Raw genomic sequence first — 19,688 nt, 5'->3', positions numbered from 1 at the left:
CTGAGATAGTGAAGGCAAGGGGCTTGGCACATAAGTCGAAAGGAATCCGTCTGTGACGCTCCCACACATCGACAGTTAACAAAACAAAACAAAACAAAACAAAACAAAACAAACAAACAAAAAAACCTCAGTAAAATTGAGCAAAAGAGCTGCCCGAACAGACCCTTCACAAATGAAGATTATATGAGAAGCAAGTAAGTACGTGAAATAGTGTCCCACGCCATTAGTTACCCAGGAAATGCAAATTAAAGCAGAACTTGAGAGACTGACATCAAATATTGGCGAGGATACGGCACAGCTAGAATTCTCATACATTTCTAGCCCGAGTGTAAAATAGTACAACCACTCTGAAGGGCTGCTTGGCAGTTCCTAATAGTTAAAAGTACGTCTGTCCTAAGAACCAGCCAATTCCACTCCTATGTAATTAGCTAAGGTGAATGAAAATACGTGTCCACAGAAAGACTTGTTCACAAATGATCAAAGAACTCTTATCAATAAGCTCAAACCTGGAGACTCCCTATATGTTCATCAACAGGTAAGGGGCTAAAGTTTGTTACGTTCGCACAACACGATCCTACTGAGCTATAAACGATGTGATATGTAATAACCAACATGGATGATTCGCAAAAAACATTATGCTGAGTAAATGAAGCTCAAAAATGGGCAAAATAATGTACGGCGATGAAAATCCAACTAGTAGAGGACAGTAGTTGAATTAACCAGAAAGGGGCACAAGGGAACTCTCCAGGATGATGGAAATGTTCTATGTTTTGTCTTGGATGGTTAACACACGCAACCGTTACTTAACTGAAACGAAGATTTGTGCAATTTATTGTGGCTTAGTTATACTGCCTTTTAAAATAGACCAGGTCAAATATCATTATTTCTGAACACTGAGAATGAGTCAGCTCCAAAGTCAGTCCATGATACAAGAGTTAAAAGCCAGGTCCTGTAGGCCACCCAAGGTCAACAGAAAACAATCACAGCACTTCTCTTATTCATAGCACTTAACAGTCAGGTGCCGACACGACAGGACTTGCTACAAAAAAAGGCACAACCCCACACCTAATGAGTGATCGTATCCTTCCATCTGTCTCTAGCCAGAGTTATCTCCTGCTGATTCACCCAAAACCTACAGATGAGTCACTGCCCTAATCTCTGTGTCAGCCTGTAATTGTCCAGGGTCAGCCCTTAAAGCACTGGGGATTCCCGCTCTAAGCACACAGAGCTTATCAACTGTGTGGCTTACTAGAACTCTACCATTAACTGCTCGGTTATCTCATTATTGCCCTTTCTGGTCTTAACTTCTCTATGCAAGTCCGTGCAAAGGCTTTCCTGCGAGGCTCCTTGGAAACTCTCAGAAACGACGATGGGCACAGTGACGGGGAGGGATAGGATGCGATGGGGTGACTCTAGAGGAGAACATACGCATCTTCCAGTCTAAATTCTGCCTAAGATAGACTTCTCGTGCCTCAGTGTGCATAGGAATCACCAAGGAGTAGTGTTAAAATGCAGATTCTGATTCGGTAGGTCTGGAGCGGAGCCCAAGATTCTGCATTCCTAACAGGCTTCCAGATTATAGGGTTTTGCTGGTCCATGGTCCACACTGAGCTGTAAGGACCAGGTCTTATTTTCTCTGTGGTTATGTACTCTGTTTCTAGAAGGTACCTCTCTCTCTGTGTGTGTATTCTCAGTCCAGGCTTCAATATTCGACTGCTTTAGGTTCAAAAACATGCAAGCTAGAGTCCCAGTAACGGACAAAGGATAGTTCTTGGAATCTAAGCATTCTGGAAAGGCATTCTAATTTTCATTCATTAGCTCAAAATCAATGTATTAAATCAAAATCATGCATCTTCTCTGATGTATTCACATCAATTTGTGGGACTCCCACTAACCAGCAGCTCCCACAGAGCAGGCAGCAGACCTTCCAGAATCATCTGGGACCAGAGCAATGGACCACATGCAACACCTCTCAACACTTCAGCTCACCTTGGTTAGCAGGAACACTCTGCCTGATGGTCTGGGAAGGAAGGAAGAATGCAGGTCGCTGAGTCCCTCCCTGGAATGGGCGAGAGCCTACTTCCATAGTCAGGTGGGGGAAAACAGCCTCTTTCCCAGTGACTGCTGGGTACAATGTTGCTCCTCAGACAGATACAGAAGAAAACAGATTTTTGCCCCAAAGTGACCTTTGGGCAACAGCATTACAAGAGATAGTAAAATTATGATAGTATGTTTGGCCTTCCATAGGGACAGATTTTGAGTCTTAAATCTTCTTTTCTTTAAATATTTTTAAATTTATTTTGAGAGAGAGAGCGAGAAAGAGAGCGTGCACACAAGCGGGGAGGGGCAGAGAGAGAGGGAGAGACAGAATCTCAAGCAGGCTGTGCACCATCAGCGCAGAGCCCAATGGGGGGCCAGGGCTCGAACTCACAAACTGTGAGATCATGACCTGCGCTGAGGTCAAGAGTCAGATGCTTAACTAGCTGAGCCACCCAGGAGCCCCTTAAATATTTTTTTAAAAATTTAAGTTAATGGGGTGCCTGGGTGGCTCAGTCGGTTAAGCGTCTGACTTCTGCTCGGGTCATGGTTCGTGGGTTCGAGCCCCGCATCGGGCTCTGTGCTGACAGCTCAGGGCCTGGAGCCTGCTTCGGATTCTGGGTCTCCCTCTCTCTCTGCCCCTCCCCTGCTCGTGCACTGTCTCTCTCAAAAATAAAATAAAATAAAATAAAATAATAAAATAAAATAAAATAAAATTATCTAAGTTAAAATATTATCTCTCTGCAAGAGTTCCAGACCTTCTTTAGAAAAACACACTTGAATCACTGAATCTAAAGAATTCGGAATATTCATAAGCTCTCCAACCATTTTATTTAAGCATGTGTTTTCTCATTCAGAATGAAACTTTATATGTAAAAGAAGAAATACCAATACTGAATGTGATATGGTATTCAAGAGTTACTGCAATTGATCTGGTGCCTCGCCAATCGGATCGCTGGCATGACTCCTTGGGCACACAAATACTTTGCCAAAGAAACACAAACAACTAAAACGTCCATGCAACACACAACATGGCAGCAAGAGCAGTCCATAATCTGCCCATAGTGTTACGAGTTTAAGGGGATGAGCCAGTCACGGTGAGATGAAGGTTAGGAGTTTTAGGTTTTGCATAACCAGCTGAAAATGTGAAAATGAAGTCTAAACGGAGGAAGCCAGCGACATACTCCCTGCAAGCTTCAGGGACCCACGTGAACAGCACGTACAGGACATACGCACGGCAGTCTGGGTATTTATCAGGAAGCAGGGGCATTGAGGAGTTTAGCTGAGACATTTTATGACAGCCGTTCAAGACTGTGGGAGTTCCTGCTCCTAAAAAGAAATTCAACGCTACCCAACTTCGCAACACAAGCATTCACCTAGGACCGGCCCAATCTTTTGGCGGTGATTACAAAATGTATGCTCTCAGGCAAGCCTGATTTTCCTAACATGGAGTTGAGGTGAAGAGTCAGTATTTCTCTCCACACTCGAAGTGAGAAGCCATAAAACTGAAAGGTGATCTGAGGATAATCAGAGCTGAACTGAACTCGGACAGAGAAGCCCTGGGCTTCTTTGCAATATAGCGTGACCACCACCACCACTGTCATCACTGCGCCCCATCGCTGTCACCACCAGAACCACCACCATCACCATTATCGCCACCGTCCTATGCTACTGCTGTACAGAAAATCGTAGAAGCTTTATTGAAAGGAATTTTGGCAGGAACTATTAGATCTTAAAAATTCATATCCCATTTGAATCATCGATTTCTCTCTGAGGTATCTGTCCTGCAGAAATACTTATGCAAAAAAAAATGCATGGAAAAAAAGCTCAATATTATAAAAATGTCAATCCTTGCCAATAAAATTCTAATCAAAGTCCCAACAGGATTGATTTTGGGCAAATTGACAAACTGACTCTAAAATTGAAATAGAAACGTTGTTTGAAACAAAGAAAAATTACGAACACTCTAAGGAATTTCAAAGACAAATTTGTTTAACGAATGTTTATCAAATACCTATTATGTGCCAGGTACAATTTTAGCCAAAGGGATAAGCGAATAAAACCTCACCATGCTCTTTCTAGGGAACACTGCGCTGCATATGATAAGAATAAAATACAACTAATTAACTGATGTGGAAAAACCTACAAGATATACTGGGAAGGTTACAAAAGTCACGGAACAGTACGTGCAGCAGAACGCTGTTTTCTAAAATTCATCTGGAGCTGAGCATGTAAATATATGAATGCACAGAAGATAATCTAGGGAGGCATCTTACTGAGAGGCAATGGATGATTACTTCTAGAAAGGAAAGCAGGTTGAGTAAATCATGGACAATGTTGGCTTTGTGTAATATCTGGATTTCTTCAAGTAGAATGTGTTTATTGCATGCATACCTAAACTATACCAGGTTACCTGAAAAATACTGACGAAGCATTCCTTGTCACAATCTGGCCTAGAATATATTATACTTAACAGAATGTTTACAAATACCTTCTCATTTTTGTTGGTCGTTTTCTAGGACTTCAATTTCTGTAGGCTGATGGTAGACGAAGTGGACTTTTGATAAAAGAAAAGGAAGGAAGGCAAGTGGCAGGTGGTTAAGAAAGAGAGAACAAACCAGGATGCTGCTTGTCACCAGTCAGACTTGGGGGTTAGTCCCTGTAGTGGTACCTGATAAACCTGTGTGTTCTTGGAATGTATACTTTTAATGGCAAGTGACAGGATGTCTAGCAAAAAGTCGCTTAAACGATAGAGATTTGTTAACGCACACAACTAGAAATCCAGGAGCAGAACAGTGGCCGGCAGGACAACCCCTACAGCTCTCCTTCGGCATTTTCCTCATGGTTGCAAGATGGCTGCTTCTGCTCCAACAAAGCACCACACCCTTACAAGATGGCAGTCCAATGTAAGAAGGAATGAGGTCTTTTATTTGTACAGGTCTCTCCTTTACCAGGGAGGATAGGTTTTCACAGCATTCCCCACAAATTTCCCCTTTCATTTAATTGGCCAGAACCATGTCACATGACCACCCCTCAAATCAGTTACTGGAAAAGAGGTAGAATAATCAGGTTCGACTTAAGTCCACTCACATTTCCTATCACGAGACTGAGTCCTCCTTCCCTGAGCATATAACTTTACCTGATACCCACAATAATTCTGGGTTCTGCTCTTAATGAAAGATAAAAAAAAAGACTGGAGTGCCTGGGTGGTGCCTCAGTTAACATCTGACTTCGGCTCAGGTCATGATCTCAAGGTTCATGAGTCTGAGCCCCGCATCAGGCTCTCTGCTGTCAGCACAGAGCCTGGACCCTGCTTCAGATTCTGTATCTCCCTCTCTCTCTCTCTGCCTCTTCCCCGTTCTCTATCTCTCTCAAAAATAAACATTTTTTAAAAAAAGATAAAAAAGAAATCACCATTGGGGCGCCTGGGTGGCTCAATCGGTTGAGTGTCCGACTCCGGCTCAGGTCATGATCTCACAGTTCGTGAGTTCGAGCCCCGCGTCAGGCTTTGTGCCGACAGTTCAGAGCCTGGAGCCTGCTTCAGATTCTGTGCCTCCCTCTCTCTCTGCTCCTCCCCTGCTCACACGCTGTCTTCTCTCAAAAATAAATAAAGATTTAAAAAAAAAAATTTTTAATATAAAAAAACTAAAAAAAAGAAATCACTATCGAACAGCCAATGAACTGCTACAATAAGTCATTAAAGGTTCCGTTTGTTTATCTGTAAATTAGGCAAAATGACCTATCCTCATAATTGTTTGAAATCCTAAATGAGAGAGTGTATGGCAAGCCCTTGGCTTATCCTAGCTGTTCAATAAATGTCAGTTTTTTCCTGAACGTCCTCCATCAATAATTATAGCATTATTTCCATAAGGAGATTTTTACAAAATAGGCAACAAAGCAAGCGAGAAGGCTAAGCGTCTAGTTGTAGCTTTCCATTCTTTGCATTTAGGCACTCCCATGCATGTAATACATTTATATTCAGAAACCGCAAGTGTTGCTACGTGTCTGATGACTGTTACCTAAGATGCCAAATTAGTTTCTGGAAAGAGTCCCGTTCCAAGGAACACAACTAAGCAACAGAAGCCATTAGAGGAGACATAATCTCAGGGAAAGCTATTTTCAATATTAATTTCAAGTTTATCTCTTGAAGAAAAAAGGGATACGAATAGGTACCACTACTTGGACGCTATAAGCTCACACGGCAGAAGGACAGAGGAAGGTCTCTGGGGCCTCTTTTATAAGGGGCACTGATCCCGGACTACCGCTCCCCTCTTTACAACTATGGATAACCACATTTACCTTCTTGTGGAAAAACACGTCCCTGCAAATTCCAAATAACTCCAGAAGCCCCTTGCACATGATGGCCATCAATTTAAAATTATTCCACCACAAACTATTTGCTGACAAATTTGGTATCTGGATTTCAGCCACAGCAGGAGGAGGAAGAGTAAAGGGGACTCAGGGTTGGGCTTCTCTACACCCAGGTAGACAGGTTTCCCTGGAACAGTGGTTCTCAAACTTGAGTGTGCATTCTATTCATCTGGAAGGCTGGTTAAATCACAGATTTCTGGGTCCCACCCCCAGGAGGCCTAGGGTGGACTCCAAGAATTGACGGTTCTCACACGCTCCCAGGTGATGCCGATGATGCCGTTCGGGACCACTGTTGGGGACCCACTGCTCCAGAGTGACGCGGGAGCCCGGAGCGTGAGCGATGGCATCGGTCACTCCCCGAATCCCCACCTGTGAACCCAGGCTCAACCCCAGTCAAATGACATTGCAGAGCAGAGCTGTGAAATGTATAACATTTCTGAATAGTTTCAAATTCTTTCCAGGTTGCGGAACTCGAGACTGGAAGACTCCATTTGGGGATAGACCCCTTCAAGTAAGCCTGAAAGGAGAAGAGGAAGGGCCACCTACCAAAACAAGCCAGCTTCCCACCGTCTCACCTGCCAACTTTCCAACAAAGGGAGAAGAAAATAACACTCAAATCCTGAATGCTTTCAAGGGTTTGCAAGCATTTCAAGTAAATTGTCCTTCCTCTCTTTTATGCCCGATAAAACTATTTAAACAGAGACCTCAAGAATGTAGGGCTCTTTTGCGTCTTTGCCAAAGGACAATTCCTTGATTGGGCTCCATGACAAAATTCAAGAGTGTGGCCCAGACGAACTGGCTGCATGAGCCTGCTGTCAGCTGCTTTGCCAGCAATGGACCAAAGAACTGGATTAGAAAAAAGCATTTTCTGTCATTTGATGCAACAGATTTTTCAAAACAATATTTTAATTTGCATACCAAGCCAAATTCCCTCTCCGAGGAGGAACAGAGCGCATTCCATTGTGTAAGACAATACTCATTCCCGCACGGTGATGTCAGTGCTCAGTGAGCAATGCTCTTTCTGCGAGTCCTTTTCTTGCCATTAAGGTTCCTATTATAAAATTTTAACCACTTCAGAATCAAGCAAGATGTGGCAAATCTTTCTGTTACCGTTTCCGCAAAACCGAAAGAGACACGGCTGTCAGCAACTGCCTCGAGCACAATTATTTTATGAGTTTTCCCTCATGGTATGAATAGGGTTTCTGAAATCTGTCTTCACCTCCCAGGACTTTCTTCTCTCAGGAATACTGATTTGGGTAGTTTATTTTTGCCAGCTTTTAATGTTTGGGGAGCAGTCTGATTGTTTGCTAAAATGATTAGGAGGCACTTCAGGGCTCTAAGACAAAACCCTAGTAGGGATTTTGAGGTTAATGGGAAACACACTGGGCATTTCGCTAGTTCAGGGAATATTGGGGCACAGGGAAGATTAAGGACAAAATGTACTCTAACACATAAATGCCATAAAATGGCAGGGAGATTTTGGCAAAGAGCCTCTTCCTATGATTACTTGGAAAAAACACCAGGTAAGAAAAATTGCAATACGATGTCTGTGTGTCTGCTGTCTATCCATCTATCTATCTCATCTACCTGCATACAAACCCCAAAATTTTAAGATTAAAGAAAAAATTGGATTTCCATTTGAATTCTAACAATGTGCTTTTTTTTAATTGGGAAAAGCTTGAAAAAAATATAGACCCGTGAAGAAAACAACACAGCACCAACCAGATGAAATTAAACAACTGTTCACATTTAGTCATTTTAAGTGAGCTAATTTTGAAAACTTTAAAAACAGGGGTGCCTGGCTGGCTCAGTCAGTGGAGCATGTGACTCTTGATCTCGGGGTCATGAGTTCGAGCCCCACTTTGGGTGTAGAGATTACTCAAATAAATAAATCTTTTTTTAAGTGGGAAAAAAGGAGCAGAATGGAAAAAAAATGAAATCTCCTTGATTTTTTTCCCTTGTCCCATTTGCCTGAACTATTTAATTTGTTGGGAACCCATCTGGCATACGGTTTTATACTTTTATTTTATACACATATACCCTAAACCACTGCTGAACATAGTCATGTATGTTTTCTAATATGTAAATAAATGCCATCAATTCAGCACTTAAGATACCACAACTTGATCTTTTTTTCATTCAGTGTTATCCTTTGGAGCCCATCTACTCTGATACATATAGATCGAGATCAGTTTTAACGGTGGCATCACATTTCATTCTAGAAATACACTTTAATTTATCTTTTAGCCAGCTGACGAAACCTTCAGGGGCTTTCCATTTTTCACAAATTACCAACAATGCCACAAAGAACAGTCTTGCCCGTGTTTCCCGAGGCTAGAGTAGAAGAGGTTTTCCTGGGACTCTATGGAGGCAGAGCTGCTGGGACAAAATGTCTGCACGTTTTCAGCCATGCTAGATATCATCAAGATGTTCTCCCAAGAGGTCATAGCATTAGTATTCCAATCAGCAGCATTACCAGTGTGTTTTCCCTCATTCTTGTCAAAACTCCAACTATGTCATTCTTAAATTATTTCACTCGTCCGAAGGTCCCTGATAAACAGCAAAGATGAGTTTTCTGCCCACATCAGGAATGAGACTGCAGTGGACATCTCTTACCTCTGCCTGCTGGCATCCAGAAGTATCTAGAAGCTGAGCCTCCCTTTTCTGTAGAGAACTGCCCTCCCACCCAGTGGGCTGTTAATCACACAGTCATGAAGGAGCTTCTCCCTAGGTAGAGTGACCCATCCAAAGGTAGATAACAGAATGTGGACAATCAGAATTTCTCTTCAGGGGTTAATATAGACAATGGGAGAGAAAATCTCTCCCATCTTTGAGGAACTTAAGGAGTAAGGAACAAACTGTCTTTGTCTACGTGAGGATAAAGCCACAGAGAGGAAGGAGGAATCAAGAGTAGATAGAAATTCCGCCCCAGCTATATTCCAGGAGAACTGAAAACAGGGACTCCAACAGAGATTTGTATGCCAATGTTCGTCCCAGCAGTATTCACAAGAGCCAAAAGATGGAAACAACCCAAATGTCCATCAACAGATGAATGGATAAACAAAATGTGGACTGTCCTTATGATGGAATATTATTCAGCCATGAATAAATTACTGATACCTGCTAGCACATGGATGAACCTTGAAAACATTATGCTAAGTGAAATAAGCCGGAAACAAAAGAACAAATGTTGTATGACTCCACTGACATGAACTATGTAGAACAGGCAAACTGATAAAGACAGAAAGTAGATTAGAGGTTACCAGGGGCTGGGGGAGAGGGGAATGGGGACTTACTGCTTTGTGACTGGTTACAGAGATTCCGTTTAGGGTGATGGAGAAGATTTGCAAACAAACGGTTAATGTGGTGAATGCCAGTGAATTGTACACTTAACATGGTGAAAATGGCATATTTTATGTGATATATATTTTATCACAATAAAAAGTATCAAAACCTACAAGACCATTGCAAATGAAAAAAGAAAAGATTAGATCGACAAAAAGAAAGACACGCATATGTATCTCCTAATGACATCATTTGAGTCCCTGGATCCTACCATGCCTGAAGAACGAATTCTTTTCTCTTAGTTACATAAAGCAATACACTCTGGGTTTTTTTCTTTATCTAGTTTGAATTGGCTTTCTGTCACTAGGAATGGAAATAATCCTAAATCAGGCATAATAGCATATAATCCAGAAGGAAAAAAAATGTGATCTTAATATCCACTTAGGCCCTAAACATTCTGTTTGAACCTCTTGCCGTTTGCAGGCAGGCAGGCGGTCAACTCTTACTTCAACTGAGTATGTGTGTGTGTGTTATTAGGAGCTGGTAATAACTTGAATAAACACGATAATCCCCTAATTTCATTTCACTGCTTGATACAAGGTCTATCCCAACTAAATTTTTTCCAGACACACTTCTCCTCTAGTTAATGCGCTAAAGAGAAATGAGTGACACAATGAAAGGGACAGAAAAGCAAGTAAGTCCACGACAATGAGAAGATGGATGTTAAAAGCGATTCTTTCACTCTACTACCAAACAGGAAAAGAAATGATCCAAAATCCTAAGGCAAAACTAATTCTCACATTTTATGCATTTATGCCGGTCTGGAGAGTGGGTCCTCCCTTTGAGAGACTCACCCTCCCTTCTCAGAGGAACTAGGCAACCCCCCTCTTTTTTTTTTTTTTTTTTTAGAAAGGCAGCTAATGATTCCTGCCTTGATTTCACCTGCCCTTTAGTAATAGAACTGGCAAAGCGGACGGGGCACCTGGGGGGCTCGGTCAGCGACTTGTCCGACTCTCGATTTCGGCTCCGGTCATGATCTTACGGTTTGTGAGATGGAGCCCCAAGTCGAGCTCTGGGCTGACGGCACGGAAGCTACTTGGGATTCTCTCTCTCTGCCCCTCCCCCTGCTTGCATGCATGCTCTCTCTCTCTCTCTCACTCAAAATAAATATTTTTTAAAAAGTAACTGGCAAAGCCTAAGTGGCAAAAAGAGAAGGTGGGGAGAGGAAGGAAACTCTTTGATTTTCCTCTTTGTTTCATCTGATGTTTTGATCTTTGCATAAATTTAGCAATAGACAAAATAAATACAGCTAGATGAAAATGATTGAAGATGCACAAAACAAAATAGGTAAGTTTAGCCCTTAACAAATTCATGGGAACAATTATACTGAAAATAAAATGAATCCATTTGCAAAGAGACAGGCTATAGATTAAAAGTATTACTTATTGCAGAATCTCCTTAAGGACTGAAATATGAGTGGTGGGCAACAAAATTGTGAAAGGGCCCGAAGTCAGTAATAAGAGTGAAAGTAATCCTAGAAGTGCAATAGTCTCCGGGACAGGCAAGAAAGTGGGAGGGATCTGCTTGCGTGGGGTAGGGGAAGGGAAGGCACGCCCAACAGGAAATGGCAGACATGAGTGATAGCGACAGGCAAGATCCGAACGTCAGTAATAGGTTAAATTATTTTATAAAATGTTTTCACAGTGGCCAAGTGCTGAAAATGCAAATTCGTAAGGAAATTAGGCAAAATACAACAGAAACTATTTGTTCAACATGAAAAGAAAAACACAAAGACAGGAAAGGACAGGAAAGGAATACTACAACATTATGAAAACTGAAATGTCATCTTTCTCCCATGTTTCTTTTCCTTTTTCCCTTTCTTTCTTTCTTTCTTTTTCTTTTTTTTTTTTTTTTTGGCTCTAAAATGACTCCAGAAGGATTAGGAGGAGCGGAGCGGCAAAAGAACCAGGGAATCTCCTTTGGAAAAACAAACAGGATTTCCAAAATTCATTTATGCTTCTCTTCATCCAGTTTAGTCTGCTTCTTTCCTTTCTAAATGCTTACGTGCATGCTTTCTCTGCCTGGTATTCATAAGCGAGACATTTTTGAAATATATAGCTTCATACCAGTAATGGGGTGGGGTAGGATAGCACACAAAGGAGTTTGCATTTCAAATATCAGCACAAAGAACTCCTTATTGAAACATGTAACATTTCCGACTCCAGGAAGGCACAATTGGCTTCATGTGTCAGTGGTACATAAGACCTTCCAAAAGGACGCAACACGAATGGACTACCATGTGTAGTCCACAGCTCATCGTAACACAATCCAAAATATGAGCCGGTGTTTCCACCTCCGACACTATGTGAGTTTTCAGTCTGCTTCACATTCATGGGGGTTCCGTTGAATGAATAATACCATACTTAGGGGGAAAAATTATTTGGCAGAACAGAAGGACAAGGAGGGGATAGAAGGAGTAATTGACATGGAAAGTCATTTGATATTACCAGTTAAGCTCCAGAATTGGGGTTTTGAGGATAATTCCAAACAAAATCCCAGACATTGGTTTGGAAACTGTTTCTCTATTAATCTGTGTTCTACTTTTGTGAAGTTCCAACGAATGACATCCCCAAATTATAAATGTTTTCTTCAAACCGAATTTCCTATGAATTGGCAACAATTAGTTTAATTGGATTGAAGGAAATAAGATTACTATTGAGAAGGATACGTTTGCTCTGAATCTCCCCGAGGAAAATCTATTCTGTTTCGGTAAAAGTATGAACCATGGTTATAAATAATTCATTAAACAACGCAGTTCTATGATAAATTTGAGGGCTCACTTAAATACTGACATCTTCTCTGTAATATCAGCTATGATTCAATGTATTACGGGGAATGGTCTTCTTCTCTAACATTTTTAATTCCAGTCAGTCAACAAACAGTATTATATTAGTTTCGGGTGTACAACACAGCGATTCAACACTTCCATACATCACCTGGTGCTCATCAAAGGTGCTTTCCTTAACCCCCATCACCTAGTTCATCCATCCCCCGGCCCCCTCCCCTCTGGTGACCATGAAGTTTGTTCTCTATAGTTAAGAGTCCGTTTCTTGGCTTCTCTCTCCCTCCCTCCCTCTCCCTCTCTCTCTCTCCCCTTTGCTTGTTTTGTTTCTTAAATTCCACATATGAGTGAAATCCTTTGGTATTTGTCTTTCTCTGCCAGACGTCTTTCACTCTCACCAGCATCTTCACAATTTCTCCTGTTGTCCTCATTTATGCGAGTATTTCATCGCATCCATTCATCGGCTCCCTCTTTAGAAACAGAAAACTATGAAATTTTTACTTAAGTATGTTAATGACTATCATTTCCTAAATAGGCACTCGAGCTCCTTTATATATTATGTCATTTAACCCTCGCGACAATGTTCTCCCCCCTGTTTCAGAGATGAGAAAGCCGAGTTCCTGAAGTGTTGGATAACTTGAGCGAGGCTGCATTCAAACCCACACCTAACAGCACCGCCTGAGCAGTTTTCACTACGCTGCGTTGTCTCCGCCGGAAAAAAGATGGAAAGCGAACTATGTAAAACTACCAACTAAATGTTCACTGAGGATGACTAGGACAAACTATATCAGGCAAAATACCTCTTCCAAAAGATTCGCTAAAAAGAGCTTTAAAAAAATGTCCTCGTTCCCTTAATCCTAAATCATTACATTTAAATTATTGGAGATTTAATGGGTAGTGTGTTAGACCCTAATTAAGTGCTTGTTAGCATCTTCATAAATAGAGCATTTACAACTTGTTAATAAAAATTCACAGCACCTACAAACTTTAATTTCTCAATACAATACTTACATCGGGCATAAAGTCTCTTTTCTATAAGAAATTGGCCACCTTCTCCTCAACCAGCCTTGGGCCTGTTTTCCTCTGTTCTAATGAGAAGCCTTGGCAAGTTATCACAGGACAAAACACAGAGTGTTTTGTGGCAGAGAACATTTTAGTTGAGTGACCTCATGTGGCTACGTTGGATCACCAAATCAGAGACGCTGAATTCGCTACTGACCCCTCTTTCTGGCATTTCACAGAGGTGAAATGTGAAAATGAGATGTCCTTGGACCAGACACGGGTGAAGAGGAGAGGACTCGTACACCAACTTAAGAATCTGACAAAAATCCATTTTTACTGAACGGGGAGATATGGAAACATGTAGAAATAACACCTTCTTATGTGACTTTACCAGACAGTTACACATATTTGAAATAAGCCTCTCCAAAGCTAATGTGACCGACATCAATGTAAGAACGAAGGTCTGTTATGAGTTCCATCCCGCATGTTTCCCCCGACAGAGCCCCAACGATAATTTGCAGCAATACACAGAGCTTACAGTAGACAAAATAAAGTGGAATGAAGTCCAAGTACTTTTTATGTACGCCCAAATCCACCCCTCCGTGTGTGTGTGTGTGTGTGTGTGTGTGTGCGCGATTTAAATTATTTCAACAGATCTCAGAATACAAAATAAGGTAACATATAATCATTGTAGGAAATCATGTAACACTAAGCTATATAAGTAAAAGTAATATTCTAACTCTTCCCAAATCCCACAATTTTGTTAGCAGTTTGTACATAGCCTTCTACATCTTTCTTAGGCTCATTGTGATATGTGCCTATTTCCTTTTAACTTTTTTTTTTTTCAAAACACTATTACAGTGCTGCACAATTTGCTTTTATCATTTACCAATACATCACTGATGCTCTTTGGATGAATGCACGAAGACACTCGCTCTGTGTACACAGTCATGCAGTGCTAACTAAAATGATCAGTAGAAATAAATGCTAAAGCCCCTAGATCTGGGCCTCTAATTCCAATCCCTACTGCAAGGTATTAGAGTTTCTCGGGAAAATGGCCACTCGCAGATCTCGTTCGGTGGCAGAGAAGACACAAGATGAGCCTGAGACATCACGTAGTGCCAGAAATCAAGGAAGGTGTCAAAGATAAAGTCATTTCAAAAGGACACTGGAAGCAGCTTAAAGAGGTTCCTTCCTGGTCAAGTCGATGACGATCTGAGCAACAGACAGTAAGTGCAGTCAAGTGCACCCACTTTATACGCAATCGCCCTAGAGACTCAGTGTGCGGGAAGGAAAGTACTGTGTGAAGTAAGCCAGCATCTGCACCAGTAAGAAGTACTCAATATTGGGGCACCTGGGTGGCTCAGTCGGTTAAGCGTCCGACTTCGGCTCAGGTCATGATCTCACGGTCCGTGGGTTTGAGCCCCGCGTCGGGCTCTGTGCTGACAGCTCAGAGCCTGGAGCCTGTTTCAGATTCTGTGTCTCCTTCTCTCTGTGACCCTCCCCCGTTCATGCTCTATCTCTCTCTGTCTCAAAAATAAATAAACGTTAAAAAAAAAAAATTAAAAAAAAAAAAAAAAAAAGAAGTACTCAACATGGAATAGGAGCTTTTGTGACTCCAAAGCAAAGCTTCTACCGCACACCATGCTTCCTGATCAAAGCAACGTTTACCCGAAAAGTGCTGAAGGGAGGAGGATAAAGAGACAGCTAGGAAGAGGCAGGTAAGGAAGCCTGAATTTAACTTGCACTGGAACGGAGTTTCTCCAAAGTGGCCCCATTCAACAACACACGCAACACCCAAGGCTGACTCCGGATACGTAAGCAGTGGCCGGATAGGATGGCGTTTAGAGAAACCACTGCAGTCCCTCCAGGACGGATGTTCAGGTGAGCCAAGCGCTCCTCCTTCGTGGCGGCACCTCCCACGGATGTGCCTGAAATGGTGGCAAAGCCCCACCTCACGCCACAGCGTGTTCTCCAGCCCGCGTCTCTGGGATGGAGATTCCTACAGACTAGACTATTCCTTCACTTCACCCTGGTGCCCTGTGGCTACTGGAATTCGGCGCTTACTGCCTCCCGGCCTTGCCCGGCCTTTCCCAGCTGCGTCAAGAGCTTTGTCCCCGGTAGGGATGCTGCCCATCCCCCCTTCGGTTTCACAGAGCACTGCTGACACCATATAATTTCATGATATAAATATAACTTCGGAAGTATAATTTGACAAAATTGTACTGACCACACGAGGCTAAAAGGTAAGGACTGTAACGCAGAAACGCAAATGTGAAACGACACAAAATAGTGTAGCTCCCGGTGTCGACCAGGCCGCAGAGTGGAGCCCTCCTCCCACTAACCACTCACCCTGGCAGGGTTTTGACCATTGTCTCCCCTATCCCCAAACTCTCCTGGGACCTAGAGAGAGGTAACAATAGTTTATCCTTCATCACCAGCCCCAGGTTCCCCTCCTGGGAGGGTACGATTCTGGCCTCCAATGAAGAATTATGCAGATGGGTTAGAGTTACAGCTTCCCTTTGGCATAACCAAAAGGTTTGCTGTGGTCATTTTTCTTCCCCACAACTGAGGAGCAATCGCCCTCAAAGGAGAATCAAGCATCCATCTCTAAGCAACAAAATAAACCACATCAACATTAGCGTCTTTTCCTCCCTAGGCTTAAACATCCCAGCCTTTCCTCGGGCTCGATTTCGAGGGTACCCTTGCCTCGTGTGATGGCCATTGAGATGTGTTATCCAGAACCCCCTCCCAGGATGGTTGGCCACAGTAATGGTAGAAAATCCGTGCCATCTGGCCCCAAGAGGGATCATTATGATGGGCCATTTCACACCGGAGCTACCCACGGGGATGGCCAAGGCTGACGTGGCCTGAACGGCAGCCCAGCTTCTCCCTCTACCCAATCCCGCTTCCTTCTTCTCCCCTTCCCAGCCGCTGACCCCTTTTCGACATGTGCGCACCGAACTCCTTCCCACGGCATACTTCTGGGAGAAACCGACTTGCAACACCCTGCTACAAGATCCCTGTTAAAACAACTGTGGGCCAATATTCCCATCACGTACTCCACGCAAGGTCTCCTGAATCCGTGCAACCCTGGAGGGAGGGCAGTTTCCTTCCAGAAAGAGGCCCCTCCCTCTGATCATGGGACATCCGGGCTTCATCAGGTGAGTCAGGCACCAGCCTTCCAGGCTCCTCAGATGCAAGGAACAGACTTCACATGTCTCAGCTCGGTCTCGCTGACACACTCCCCCCAGTAGGCCAGGGGTTAGGGATAAGAGTCCCCCTGCCTTCATTCTTGAGGGGGAAGGAGCAGTGGGACCCTCAGTGCCATTTCCCACAAGGAAATCCCTCCCCACAAGCGCCTCTGAACCCTTACCCTCCATGTCGGTGACTCCTCTCTTCAGGTTTTCCACAGTCTACTGAGAATGACTGTCCTGGTGGTATCTTGGAATGTGGCGGTCATTGTCTTCATTCCTTAGCCAAAAGTGACCCTAGAAGAGCCCCATTTTAACAACGTGTTACATGATGGAAATGCTTGAATATGGCAAGAATACCTTTTGGAAGAACTCTAGCAGTGGTCTCCTCTGAGGAAGGAAATGGAGGAGTAGGGGAGAAGGAAAGGATTGAGACCTACTTTTCACTCTCTTTTGTGCTTTGCGATTTTTGTACCATGTACACACATGTTACACCTATTAGACTGAACCCCACGTGCCAATATTTGACCAATAGACTGTACCAATATTTGACCATTTTTACTCATTTTTAAAAATATTTTATTGTTAAGTCATCTCTCCACACCACGTGCAACTCAAACTTACAACGAGATCAACAGTCACAAGCTCTGCCCACCAGCCGGGCGCCCAATACTTGACCATTTTTGGTCTACGGTTTTCTTATTATCTTGTCTACCCTCAGCATAGTCAATTATAGGACACAAGAGGTAGACTACTTGATGTTTCCCCTACCATCAGATTATAAGAGCTACAAGTGGCCCAAACTATCCCTTATCTCTTCCTCTCAAACCCTGACCCTGCTATATCATTTTCTTGCTTACATCTCTCACGCTCTTAAAGTTTGTTTCCCAAAGCTGAATAGAAGCACGACGCAACCTACGGAAGATAAGCAGTGACATTCCCGCTCTGTCCCTAGCCTGTGTCCAGTACTCTCCCCAAAGCCCCAGATAAATAACCCTCTTTCGGGACTCCGCTAAGACACCATCTTCTCAAAGTCTCTAGTCTTTTCTGAATTTCTTCTTGCTGTCTACAGCCCACTGAAGAGAGATTGACCGTTCTGCAGTGCAGATGTCTACCAGAGGCTCTATCGCAGTATTGGCCTTATGCCAATGGCCATCTGCCATTGGAGTGAAGGAGTCTAATGGCTCCTTCATTAGACGAATCTTTTTAAAGAAAAAAAAGTTCAGGTCTTCGTATCCCAAATTAGAACGCCACCAAGATTGGACCAGTAGGTTCTGACGGAACAGGATCGAGAAACCATTGCCAAACGAAGGAATGGCCTCGTTGTAAATGTGGGCATCACTCATAGCACAAATGAATTCAACAAATACTTTATGCTGCACACTCCTTATTTGGGTTTGAGTGCAATATTCCGTCTGAGCGTGCAGTGGGTTACAACTGTGAATCATTAGCTTATGCGGACTTGTACTCAATGATCCGTATATGATAGATGTCTTGGATACACAGTCCTAGCACACAGAAATGCACTCTTTCTGAAAACATACCTTGACAAAGGAGGGTAGCCAGTAAGACCCTGGCTCCTACAGACGATAATTCTGTTATGCTTCATAGCCTCCAAATTTCTATCTTGCTTCGAAGTGATGAAGAATTTCGAGTCTCCAAGGAGGACAAATAACATGAGAAAACTTTGTCAGGAAACTACAGGCCCTCAGGGCCAGAGTTTAGAAAACACTTATGCAGGTGAGGCTGCTTTCAAGAAGTTTCGACTATATAAATTCCTCTTTGTCAGAGTCACCGTGTATTAGTCTAAGACAGCTATTATATTTTCTTATTATAAGCATGCACTGTGTCCCGCATCTGGAGCACTTGCCAAATTGTAGATTTATTCCTATTTCTATACATCTGTGAAAAGAATGTGTGTTCTGTTTCATCAGGGAGTTACTTGAAGTCACAGGTTGCTAATTCCAAATGAATAGAAACAGTGATTAATCTGGGAGATACGAGCTCGCCACTATTCCTATAACAGATGTCCATTATGATGAGCTACACATTTGTTCCGTGTTTACACTAGAATTTAAAAAAAGGAGGGTCTGACCGTTTTGTGGAAGAAAGAAAGAAAGAAAGAAAGAAGAAAAAAGAAGGAAGGAAGGAAGGAAGGAAGAAAGAGGAAAGGAAGGAAGAGGAAAGGAAGGAAGGAAAAGGAAAGGAAGAAAGGGAAGAGAAGGGAGAAAGGAAAGGAAAGGAAAGGAAAAGAGAGGAGAGGAGAAGAGAGGAGAGGAGAAGAGAGGAGAGGAGTAGGGAGGGGAGGCGAAGGGAGGGGAGGTGGGAAGGAGGCATTAGAAAACACTATGAAAATGTTTATTCAGGTGCCAGGTTAGATGCGTGGAGATGTGCGGTACGTCTGCAGGGTGGCAGATAAAGAGTGGGGGCGGGGGGGTACAGAATGAGGGGAGAGAGGGGGGAACCCGGGGGTAAATGTTCCTGGCTTCATTTCAGGGTGTGGATATTAACTCCGTTCATCTCACTTGGCTGACAGAAGCACTAATGCCAAAACCGGCAATTTCATCAGCATCAGCTACACAGAAGATGGGATTTCAGAGGGAGGCACAAGAAAAGGGAGAATGATGTATGTAATTTTATTCAAATAATTAAAAACAAAGTTGGCAGTCTATCTTCCTGTCAAGAAGAATAAATGTCAGACTATGGAGTTGGAAAGGGGAGCGCAAGGGGCTTCCTGCTGCTCCACATTAACTCTGGTCCAATACAAACTCTATAGTTGACTCTTCACAAAAACATCCATTTAAAAGGACCCTCCTATGCTTTTTTTGCGGTCATTCTGTGAGCAGAGCTAACACGGCTCTAGAGGACACAGGCCAGGAGTAAGTGTGGAGGAGGCCGCCTGCCGGAGCCACACTAGAGCCACGAGCTTCACAGCCACAGACACGGGGTTTGTACGA

General features: G+C 43.0%; 1 protein-coding gene across 1 annotated transcript in view; it reads right to left on the bottom strand.

Moving 5' to 3' along the window:
- MID1 (midline 1) overlaps positions 1-19,688 on the bottom strand; it is a 581,622-nt gene that overhangs the window by 532,335 nt on the left and 29,599 nt on the right. The window contains exon 3 of the mRNA XM_081793388.1: positions 16,914-17,028. The gene's annotated coding sequence lies outside the window, so the exon portion shown is untranslated. The remainder of the gene's footprint in view (positions 1-16,913; positions 17,029-19,688) is intronic.

Source organism: Panthera onca, chromosome X (assembly GCF_046562875.1).
Source record: "Panthera onca isolate mPanOnc1 chromosome X, mPanOnc1 haplotype 2, whole genome shotgun sequence".
NCBI classification, from domain to species: Eukaryota; Metazoa; Chordata; class Mammalia; order Carnivora; family Felidae; genus Panthera; species Panthera onca.
This window is presented reverse-complemented; position numbering and strand designations above follow the sequence as displayed.